The sequence below is a fragment of the Aulonocara stuartgranti genome, assembly GCF_965226115.1.
Source record: "Aulonocara stuartgranti genome assembly, chromosome: 9".
NCBI classification, from domain to species: Eukaryota; Metazoa; Chordata; class Actinopteri; order Cichliformes; family Cichlidae; genus Aulonocara; species Aulonocara stuartgranti.
Genome location: NC_138960.1, coordinates 24,048,771 through 24,060,219, shown reverse-complemented (window position 1 = coordinate 24,060,219; position 11,449 = coordinate 24,048,771). Strand labels below are relative to the sequence as shown.

General features: G+C 39.7%; 1 long non-coding RNA gene across 1 annotated transcript; it reads right to left on the bottom strand.

The window, feature by feature from the left end:
- Positions 1-3,325: 3,325 nt before the first annotated feature.
- On the bottom strand, positions 3,326-8,244 carry LOC309713691. The gene is made up of 3 exons (XR_014278646.1): positions 8,178-8,244; positions 5,341-5,412; positions 3,326-3,360 (listed from the first exon to the last, which is right to left on the bottom strand). It is a non-coding gene; the product is annotated as an uncharacterized lncRNA (long non-coding RNA).
- Positions 8,245-11,449: the final 3,205 nt, after the last annotated feature.

Below are 11,449 nucleotides of genomic sequence, written 5' to 3'. Positions count from 1 at the left end.
AATTAGTGAGACAAAGGTCAGTGTTTTGTTGTTTTGCAGCTGTTAGCTCCTGTTTTATATTGTGCATGTTTCTTTCTTTTGTTTCTTTCTTTCTGTGAATGTGAAATTAAGTTTGTGTTTCTCTGGTTTCTTGAAACTTGCAACTTGACTATAATTCAATGTTGACTTTTTTTTTTTATTAGTTAAAAGAAATCCCATATTTGCAACCCAATGGAGACCGTGGAAGAGGACAGATTTATCTGTAATTGAGCAATTTAAATGAAGACTGTTCTCTTTGTTATCTTTTCAGGGACAAGGACCATATCACTGTGCTCTTGCACATGAAAGTATAAAACGCTTAAGAGAACATAACAGCAAAATGACCACCAGTAAAGAACAGATCAGAAAACAAAGGTAGGTTGCAAAGTGGCTTGCATATGTAACAGGAGTTGTAGATAGAGTATGTAAGCAACTTACAGTACAATTTCTATCTGAGATTTACCAACTGGATGCACTGAAGGGCATGAAGCTGAACTTTCAGCTGATATTGCCAGGCATTTTTTTGGGTTGTATGGAAGCCCCAAATGCAATTTCATTGTTCTTGACAATGACAATAAATAAATAAATACAAATACTAATACTAAATAATTGAGTTCAACTGTTATCAGGTGATCTACCTCGACTGGAAGCTGAGCTTGACTTCGTGGCCTGCCTGAACTAACACTGCGGTCAATATTGCTGTCAAGTGAAACAAGATACAGGCACCATCAGTCACATGAATCCTAAGCTGACTAGAGCCCCTTTGGGGCCACAATTTCCTAGTTTCTTTCCTTTAAAACATCTTTTATCAGCATATCAGTGAAAGCACAACATTTTCTCAAAGTCAGTCAGCTCACCACCAATATAATATGTAGACTACATCTGCTTAATGTCCAAGGGCCTTTGGAGGCTTGGTAATCTTCATACAAATCAAATTTTTGGTTGTGAAGATAAAGTTTGACCTCTACTTTGCAATAGCTTGGATGACTTACTTGATTCATAACCCAACTGCACAGACCAGAAGTGAGAGAAACTGCTGCCAGCTGCCCCTTAACGGTCTGTCATTCCTGAAATATAGCTTCTCCTTTTCTCTTCTTCATACTTTGCTGCTCTTTCCATCTTTTCATCCTGGGTTCATTGTCAAAATTCAGATCTATGTTTCACAAGAGATGATCTGCTCAGCAGGTGTCCAGAGAGGCTGACTGGGTCCTGGACGGGGCTGATAAACAATAAGGAAAAAGTTATGGACAGAGACCTTCTCATTTATGACTGCAGTCCTCGACAGCACATATATAGCATTCCTATAGAGAAGGCAGCCTGAATTGGCACCTGTACACAGGCCACAGCTATACAGGCTTCCTCTGTGATGTGTTTGGACAATAATTCAGTATTTGTGGCCTTAGATATGGCCTTATGAGAGGATATAGCAGAGAGATTTCATAAACTTTCCACTGTCTGCTGGGCAAATGTAACTGTAATTCATATGGGCAAAGAAGGTCAGTCTGTGTTGACACAAAACAGCCCTGTGCAAAAACAGAAAACCCAGCAAAGGAACAATAGCTTGTCACATTTTCGTGGTTTATGGCTTGATTCTCTCTCCGTCATATTGTCTGGATTTGTCTTTGAAATATGAAGCGGATAATACAGTCTTGTAAAAATGTTTTTCAAGAGGTGACTTTGGCGTGGAAGCAACATGTCCTTAAAGCAACATTTCTCAAAGGAGATGGCAAAATAATTTATCAAATTAAAACAAAGCGGAAGCCTTCAGCAAATGCCTCTCGTTTACGGCCGTTTCCTCCAAGCCAAGAAAATCTAACATGGTATTAAAAAGTGTCACACATTTCTAGGGATAAGAAGGTTTTAAAGAAAGCCGACTGCCCCCCAGTTGTACTTTCTAAAATAAAGAGATAGTGAGGCTGCACAGATGGACAGAGACTGTCATTTTGAATTAGCCTTCAGAATGTTGAGTGACAGCACAGTTCGGTGTGCACCTGCATCAACTCCACTGGCGTTCGGTGGCAGATGGACAGAAAGGTGGTTAAGGAGACAGCTTCAATCTCATCCAGTTCAATGAAGTCAGACATTTCTGTGGGGATTGCTCTTTTTATTTGCAACCAATTCCAATCTTCTACTTTGATCATACAGTAACGAAACCATCACCTTCAATAACACGAAATTGGAAAATGGTAATAGTCGTTTAAAAAAAATGGGTGTACCAGTATGAGATTTTCAGGGCCGATATCAATTACTTGCAATATAGAACAATGACTAATATTTTAAGCTGCCATGTAAACTTTCATTTTAATATTAATATGGGGGAGAATCTGAAAAATTTGAAGTGTTCAATGAATGTTTCAGCAGCAGACTAATCATTTAAAATTGTTATTGGCAAAGTGACTGCTTCACCCACTGTCTGGGAACCAGTTTTGTTCTTTCACACAGAGAAACTCAGCAACCTGGCAATGGGCTGGGACAAAGGTGGTGTCGGTAACAACATTTGTCAAATCAGCCTGTTGGTAATCTCTTCTCTTGTCAGCAGTCATTTCTCTTCTAAAACTGAAAAATACAGTTTGAAAACTTCTGAAAAAGCAATCTCAGCTTTGTGCTCCTTCTCCAGGTTTGTTTTTTGAGCCCTCATGGGGCAGTAATGAGTGCCATTATGGCTTGGTGCACCAGAATGAGGGCAAATGAAATATTGTTATCATGGAAACAGGTCATAACAACTGTGACTTATCCTGAACATCTTGGGGGGAAAGGCATCTTTACCTTTGCTTTTGCCTTTTGCCTGTGCTGCAGCATGTCTCTGACTATATATCAACTGGGGACGTATAACCAGTCAGATAACATAGAATCATTCAGAGAAAGGTGCCTAAATCACTGCTAGAGGAGTGCGTTTTAATTTAATATGACAGTTATATAATCATATCAGACAAGTACTCATTTTGGTAGCTGGGAACACAAATACTGGATCTGATAATCAGCAGGGGTGATAATTGATGAATCCCTAATTTGCAAAGTATATGGCTACCCGGTAATACTGTCAAAATCATCATCAGACACAAAGCAACTGGATCTCTTTTGTTCTTTCAGTCATGCAGCAAGGATTCGCCCTTCATCAGATTTCACTGGCAGCAAAAATAATTTCTTTGTAATTTCGAATCATTTGCAGCTGAAACCAAAGACAAATTACATTGAAATACAAATTGCTTAACATCTGTGTTCTCCGGCCTTGCTTTGCCTGGAAATTCTTACTTTTGTCTGGGGGATAGAGCAGGTGATGAGGCGAAAAGAGACACAGCCTGCAGCTCCTCCTTCGGGAAATGGTTTCTCCAAGGTTGCTTCCTAGCAAATAGCGAGAGAGGTTGGCAAGAATTGAGATGCTAATAAAGATTAAAAAAGGAAACAGTGACAGTGGACTGACTTTTTGCTGCACTTACTATTTAAGCTAATAACCTCTATACATCTTCCAGATGAGTAAATGTTTCTAACAATGTGAATTGTCTTATCTAATGCAACTAGTGCTAACTATTTTCTTCAAATAAAACTAAGACAGATTTGTCGATGATCTATTTTTATTACAAAACTAAGTAAAAAAAGAATTATTTCAAGATTACTACTGACTGTTGTTATTACCTCATAATTGTCAGAGTAAAGACAGATAACAGATAAGTTAACTATGGCAAGGTCTTATTCAGTGACCTGCAAATTGATCTGCATGATCTATCACCATTAGCAAGCTCTTTACACTCAGTTACATCATGTGTCTGCCAGTAACGTTGCCTGACAATAATGTTTCTTGGGTGAAGGTCTGTGTGTGTGTGTGTGTGTGTGTGTGTGTGTGTGTGTGTGTGTGTGTGTGTGTGTGCGCGCCCTGAGGGGAGGGGGGGGGGGGGGGGGGGGGGGAACAAATCTACAAATTACAGTGAGAAGACGGGAAAACAAAACCATTTTTACTAGGATGCGTTTATTAAAATGCAGCACGGGTTATTTTGGTAGCCAGTAAGTGTTAAAAAAGTGACAATTTAATGTTAAATACATGCGTAACTGACAGGGACAAAAAACTGCAATGTCATAATAGACCACCAGGGCAGAGTAGGGTGATTATTTAAAAAACAAAACAAAATACTAATACTACTACTACTTCTAATAATATTAACAATAAGTCCTCACGGTAAAAAAAACCCATTTAAAGAATGTCCTCTTTTCCTACACCTTAGGGCACTTTCTTGAATCTATATAATGACTTTTGCCCAGCTCCCTCCAATCATATCCTCTGTGTGATTCAGCTCTCTTTGTTGTGCATCCTTCATGCTCCATCGTCCTGCTTCAGCCAGATTTTTTTAAGCACTTGCAGCTGTCTAAGCAGTAAGACGTACTGGGAGATGTATTGTGTGTTATGGCTTGGGAACAAATGCATTTTAGGAATGCATCATCGCTACTGCATTTCTACTTGCCTCCAAATATAAAGACTAACATCTGATTAATGTAGTTTTACAATCAAACTACACACATCATGCAAATCTGTATAAATTCTAATTTTTAACAGTGGAAAAGCAGATCTTTATCAAAACTGCACAATGATGCAGTGGTTCCCTCACAGGAAGAAAGTCCTGGGTTCAAATTAGGGGTGGGTTTTGATTATCGATTTATCGATTAAAATCGATTCTGGCTTGGATAACGTGATATCGATTCATTAAAGTCCTGAATTGATTTTTTAATATAAATTTATTTTGCCCGAAATGCCAGAATCTCAGGTTAAACCTCACAAAATTTCAACAACCACCAAACAGCTAAAGCAGTAAATGAGAGCAGGTACACGGATTCTGCACAAAGACATAAACACACAGCGTGGACCCACCGATGGATCAGAATCAGTGAGATGTCGCCTTTCTCACCCAATGGCACGGACACGGTCGGGGCTGAAACCCAACATCTCACTGATTCTGATGCTTTTTGCACTAGACTCAGAAGCTGCAGGTTTTATCTCTCTCCAAACAATATTGACTGAACCAGCAGCAAAAGAAGATCCAAACTACGCTTCACATAAACATCGTCATGAATTCCCTCTGACTTTTGCTGTTTTGCTTTCACCACGATAAAATCACACTTCATGCACAGCTCTCTCTCTCTGTCTCTGTCTCTCTCTCTCAGTACTTCAAGAACAGTTTCCCGTCTAAAAATCAGTAACTTGCTTACTCTCCCCCTGTCTCTCTGGCCTCCTCCAATAGTCCAAAGACATGCATGTCAGGTTAATTGGTGATTCCATATTGGCCTTGTGTGTGTGAAAGGCTCTCTGTGTTAGCCCTGCAGTAGACTTGTTACCTGCTCATGGTGTACCCTTCTCCTCTTTGTCTGACAATAGGGGTAGAGTCCAGTGCCCGATGCAAACCTAAACTGGATACCGTGAAGAATAGATGGAAGGATGAATGGAGAGAACCAAGATAAATTGGTCCACAGAGAGGTCCAGCTTCATTGTTCATGGGTCTCATCTATAAAATCAATATCTGACAAATGACTTAAAAAGAAAAAAGAACAACAGTAGTGTTAATTTTCCATTATTCACAGATTACCCTGGACCCCAAATCACACTAATATGCATGTGCATAGCTGTTACACTAGATCTCATTTTATGTATGTCTTGAAGCTCCACAGAGAGGTTTTTTACAGCTATCTTCTTTGGGTTTGCATGTTTTCCCTATTTTTACAGTAGCATCTAATCTCACAGCACCAAACATTCCTTATATGACTAAACTGGCAGTCAGTAGCATGTTCTTCTTCTGTTTTTGTTGTTTAAAGGTAGCTGGCAAACAACTTACCACCGCTGCCACTTTCTGACAGTAGTAGCACATTACATTTTACCGAGCACTGGTAAAAACAAGGAAAAGTATATTTTAAGACAAAAAAATTAATAAATAAAGAGTTTATAACTAGTAGTTATTTGCAAACTTCGACTTCAGCCATGTTGCTAACTGCTTATCTAATCATGGTTGAGGCTGCAGCTTATCCCAGCTGACACTGGGTGAGAGGCATGGCGCTGGACATCCTGCCTGACCATTAGATGCTTAATACAGAGAGGGCACAGACTGTGATGTGTTGTGAAGCCTTTTTTCAAAAGCACCAGGTAAAGCTGCAACAAGTCTATTCACAACCATCTCAAATCGTCTGCTGGGAGTGTGGTGAGGTTTTTTTGTTTGTTTTGGGGTTTTTTTTAAGAAGAATTGGATTGTTCCCAGTAAATACTGGGTAGAATTATTGAATCAAAGTCCAGAAACTTGCTACTGTCAACATTAGATTTGGCAGAAGTGAGTTACCTGCTGGTTGTGTAAGGTTATCATGGTTTTGGATGCATATGAGTTAAAACCTTTTCACATAGAAATTAACATGTGCTATGCTGAATGCTAGGTTGAGCAAATGGCCCCAAATTTGTGTTGCACTGGCTACTGCAACTATATACCACTTTCAAGCATTCATGGCTTGGCTTTTATGTGTATGCACTACTTCCTATCATTCTGGATTTCCATTGGTCCTGCAAATGTATATCAAGCCAGCCATGGTTGGAGTTAAACTGCACTAAAGGCTTTGCTATTGTCATGGTCCGGACTCCGTGTTTTTGTTTAGTTTATTAATATTCTGTGGTTTTGGTCGCCTTGGGTGTTTGTACTCCTCTGTTTCTTGGTTCATGTTCCTATGTTCTGTGTCCCCCAGTCTGTGTTAAGTTGGTGGGTTATGTCATTGCGTGTATGTGTTTCCTGTTTTATTGTGACGGTCTGCGTCTTATGTGAGTGTTTTCAATTTGCCTCCCTAGTCTCGTCACGTAATCACTCCCAGCTGTGTTCCCCACCTGTGTGTAATCTCCCTGTGTTCTCTGAGTGTATTTTAGTTGTGTCTTCTGTCATGGTAGTCGCTGGTTCGCCTGTGTTGTTTCCCCTCGGTCTCCCTGCGTCTCTCCGTATGTATTTCCCCGGACCTCCCTGCATCCTCGTTTCTGGTTTGTCTTGTTAGTTTACCCAGTTTAGGTTTCCAGTTTAATGTTTTGCCACCATTGCTGTTTGTACTTACCCACCCCTGTAAATAAACACTCACCTGCACCAGAGCTGCCGCCTTTTTGGTCCTTTCTACAACTCTACACGGCTTGCCCCGGCAAACCGTGACAGCTATAGTGAAAAAACATTTTATATGTGGAAGGCCCTTTGGGGTTATCCAAGCCTATGATGAACTTTGCCTCTCTGTCTTTTTATGCTACCTAGTTTTGTCCTGTGACCACACACTCCCACTCCACTCTTTGGCTTTGTGCGTTAATCCAATATTTAGTCAACCAAAAAATGCATGTTGATTCTTTTTAGTGTCCTCTATCACTGCTGTGAGCTCATCTTCCAGAAGTTTTGTTGTTCTCTTGTGGTCCATGGCTATTCCTGACTAAGCCTTCATTTGTGCTAGCATGATGTAAGGGGGGAAATCACAAGGCATGCTCCATAAATTAAAGTCATAGATGAGATGCTTAAAACCTACTTAAGCAAGATTGTTGCTATTTTAATGCCTAGTAAGCACGCCACTGAGAAAGATATTCTAATTAAGCTAAAATATACATGTAAAGGCATTTCTATAAAAGAGGGACCTGATAGAGATGAGACTAGTCTGTGGGACATGAGATGTGTTTTGGCATTTGACTGCTGAGTAATAAGGCTAAATGCCAACAGGCTTTATTAAGGCAGAACCTAGGCTGAGATTTCAGCTTTGGGCATATATACCATTGTGGAAGATTGCAATGAATCACCCCCTCAAATCCCTATCTCACCCCCTCCAGTCTTGTTTTTCACAACAACATGACTGCCAAGGCATCAACCCACCCGAGCTGCTGCACCTTTCTTCTCTTCTGACATAAATTGGCTAAAAAACAAACTACTTCATGGATGTTTTTTCTGTGCCCTCACACACATGCACAAAAACAACCCTCCGCCCCAAATACAAAATCTAATCCTATTTGACTGTGCCATTTTTGGGGACCTGTGGCAGGGCGAGGAAAGCAGTAAGCTGCTCTTGTCTTAAGGGCAGCATGTGGAGAGCAAGACACATTAATCACAAGGGCACAAGGAAGGAGCGTGAGAGAAAAGATTGGAGTGTGAGGTGGGTGGTTGAAAGGTTGTATTGGCAGAAATTACCATCACTGCTGTTGTCTCGCACGCTGCAGGCACCTGCGACCAAGATGGAACTGAATTACTATTTGTCCACGCAACATCGGGTTGAGGGTAATCACATCACAGCGGTTCTGTTTAATGAAAACATGCAAGTGATAAGCAAAAACTCCCACAAGATGCGTCCATGAAGATGCAAAACAGTTTTCCGCCAGTTCATTGTTTTGTGCATCAACAGTCATGACTTCAGCTGCTCGCAAATGCTAATGAAATTGGCTTTAAATTTGTAATGGCAAGTGAATCCTGAGAGACCAAAGCAATATTAGGGTAAACCAAGCATGTTAGAGTATTCCCTTTAGATTTAGCTGAGTTAACAGTGGAGGTTTGAGGAGCAAAAATGGGTTTTGGAAACCATGCAATAGCAACTGAGGTGTTTAAAAGGGTTTAAAATTACACTTAGATTAATGGACAAATGAACAGACATGCAGATAGGAAACAAAGAAACATGTGCCACTAAGGAAAGATACCTTCGTCTCAAGGGGAGAAAGATTTCAAAAGTCAGAATTGGCAACATTTCCCTTGGGGACTTCTAGTTGACACAAACGCCAGCCAAGGAGCGATTTAATGAAAAGTGAATTCTCTGCAGGGGATTTACCAGGTAAATTTCAAGATCAGTTTCTTTTCAGAATCAGGAATGATTTGCTGATCTGTTGATAACAAAGGGGGGATTACACATACAGCAACAACAATGCAAACATCTGCAAAATCATACCACAGTGCTGATCAAAGCTGTATTATTTAACGATTGTACAGGTAGCAAGTTAACTGAAAATATATGAGAATAACAGACTTTTCTTTCTCAGCTTTTTGATCCAATCATGATCAAGTGATCAGGATTGTGATAAAAATGATCTTTTTCCACTTTTTTCCTTTTATTATTTATCTTCTCTAAAGAAAAAACCCCCACATATGAATCAAACTGTGGTTCTGAACAGCTGTAACACTCCTATTAGTTTGCAAACCTGGATAAACTGAAGCACTGGAAAAATAGTCCCTTTCACTTAATTTATCCCTGCAGTATAGCAGGCCAGAATATCAATGATATCATTATGTTTGATGCTATTTTAAAGAAGATATAATAATTTGGAATACTGGCTGCACAGGTTACCATCTACATGAGATTTTACAGTTGAAAATGATGCACCTCCGTCTCCTGCTAATTTGTCCAGTTACATTTATAGATACACGTTTCTAACTATGGCAGAGTTCCCACAGCAACAGTCAACAAGGCCATCCTGTTAAACTGGAAGGCGCAGCACTGTCACAACATCCATATACGGGAAACATGTTTTCTACCATTGAACATTTTCTTGCTAAATTTGTTTTTAATAAATGCTGAAGAACAGTTTTAATTATGGAGCTGCTTTTTGAAGGTCGCAAATAAATCGAGATACTTTCTAATTATATCTTTTTGTAATCATGTAATTTTGAATGGTTTGTTTATCTTAACAAATTTGAATGAATTTCTTTGGGTGACATGGTCTCTCCGTCTCAAGTTGAAGCACGAAAAAGGTAAAAAGAATCTGAATCTTTTGAGATATGAAACCTTTAAAGTTCTGAATACTAAAGCACTGCCTAAAATGAAGACATTAGTCCAAAACATGTTCTTTAAAAACTACCCAAAAACATTCAGCCATCTATTTTCTTAAACTTATTTTCTTAAACCCAACATGTGTACTTTGAGCCAACCACCACACCGCCATCCCATGGCAACCCAAGCCAAAACAGCTGAGGGTCTTCATCAGAAATGCTAAACTGTAGGAGTGTTTATAGTTGGGAAATTATGTTTAGCCAACTGTGTTAAGTGTAACTGGTGACACTCCAGGTATGCCCATTGTTAAACACCCTGCTTGGTCAGTGCATTTACTAATCATGCTCACATTGATAGCTTGCATACACAAGTGGGACAAGGCACTGGTTCTGACATGTGGTTTTTCTTTTGTTTTTAAATAGACAAATACATTAAATGCAGTACTTTACATTTGTTTTTGTTTGCTGCAGACCACCACTTACATCACCATGCCTCTAAGCTGTTGGTGTTTGATCTGCACTGGTCTTTATCTTTTCTTTTTTTCCCTTTCCAGTGATAAAAAGAATCTGGCAAATTCCTGTCTAAACCTATATGTTGCAATAGACCCCATGCTGATATTCAGCTAGAATACAGAAATATCCTGAGACGTTAGTCTGTTAATGTAGAATTATCTAGCTGCCAAATCAGTATTTCCAAACTGTTTTATCAGTCTAAATATATTTCAGCTTTGAGTTAAAGATTTAGGAGTACGACTGTAAAGCCAATGCTTCAGTTATCTCTGTTTGCTAATGCTTACAGTCTAAACGACAGCCGTGGCACACAAACTCTGACACTTTGGTGGTATGGATGCTTTAAGTCCTGCTGATTTCCCCTCTTGACATTTAAAATCATGCAGTCATTCGTTTTAGCCCGAGGTGCTTCGCGGATCAGATGAAAGCTGTTTACAGATTTTCAAAGGTTGTTCAGAACCAAAAGAGATTGCTGAAGATGCCATTTTCCATGTGCTTTGTTCTTCTTCAAAACTCTGCTTGCAGATTTGCCAACATTTGATATCTGGCTTGAGAAAAAAATCTGAGCTATTAAGATCAGCAAATCCCACCGTATGAAAGAAACTAAATATTTTCTGTACTTGCACACAGATCACAGTGACCTGTTGTGTGTCCAGTACAAACATTTCACTAATGGGCTCTCAACTACTCTCACCATGGTGACCACATCGCTCCTGCTGAGTGTAATTCTGGTAGTTGAGTAGTCTGGCTTGATGGACTTCCTTTTTCAGCTCCTTACATGTCAAACCAGGAGAATTATGTGCTTTTTGACTTCTTTCCACCAACAGGAGCAACATTTTTCAAGAGAAACCCTTCACAGATAAAGCAAATAAATGTTAACATTTAAACACTGGAATAAGCTTGTACTTTAATGTCATTGTGCTTGTAACGGAGTGATAAATTCCGAGCATAAACATCAGAGAGACAGCAAACGGTTGCAGTCAGAGCAAATGCAGAATGGAATAAAAGCACGCCTTGATGCAAGATGAGGGAAACATGTGAGATGGTCAAAAGGCTCTTGGGCCATGAAACATTTAATTTCCAACATTTCGTGTTTTTTCCCACATCAAACCACTCTCACCAAAAACCATCTATTCCCTTTTCAGTAGGAGCCTCACTCAATACCCCCTGCCTTGCAGTAGCCATGCAAAACTGGGACC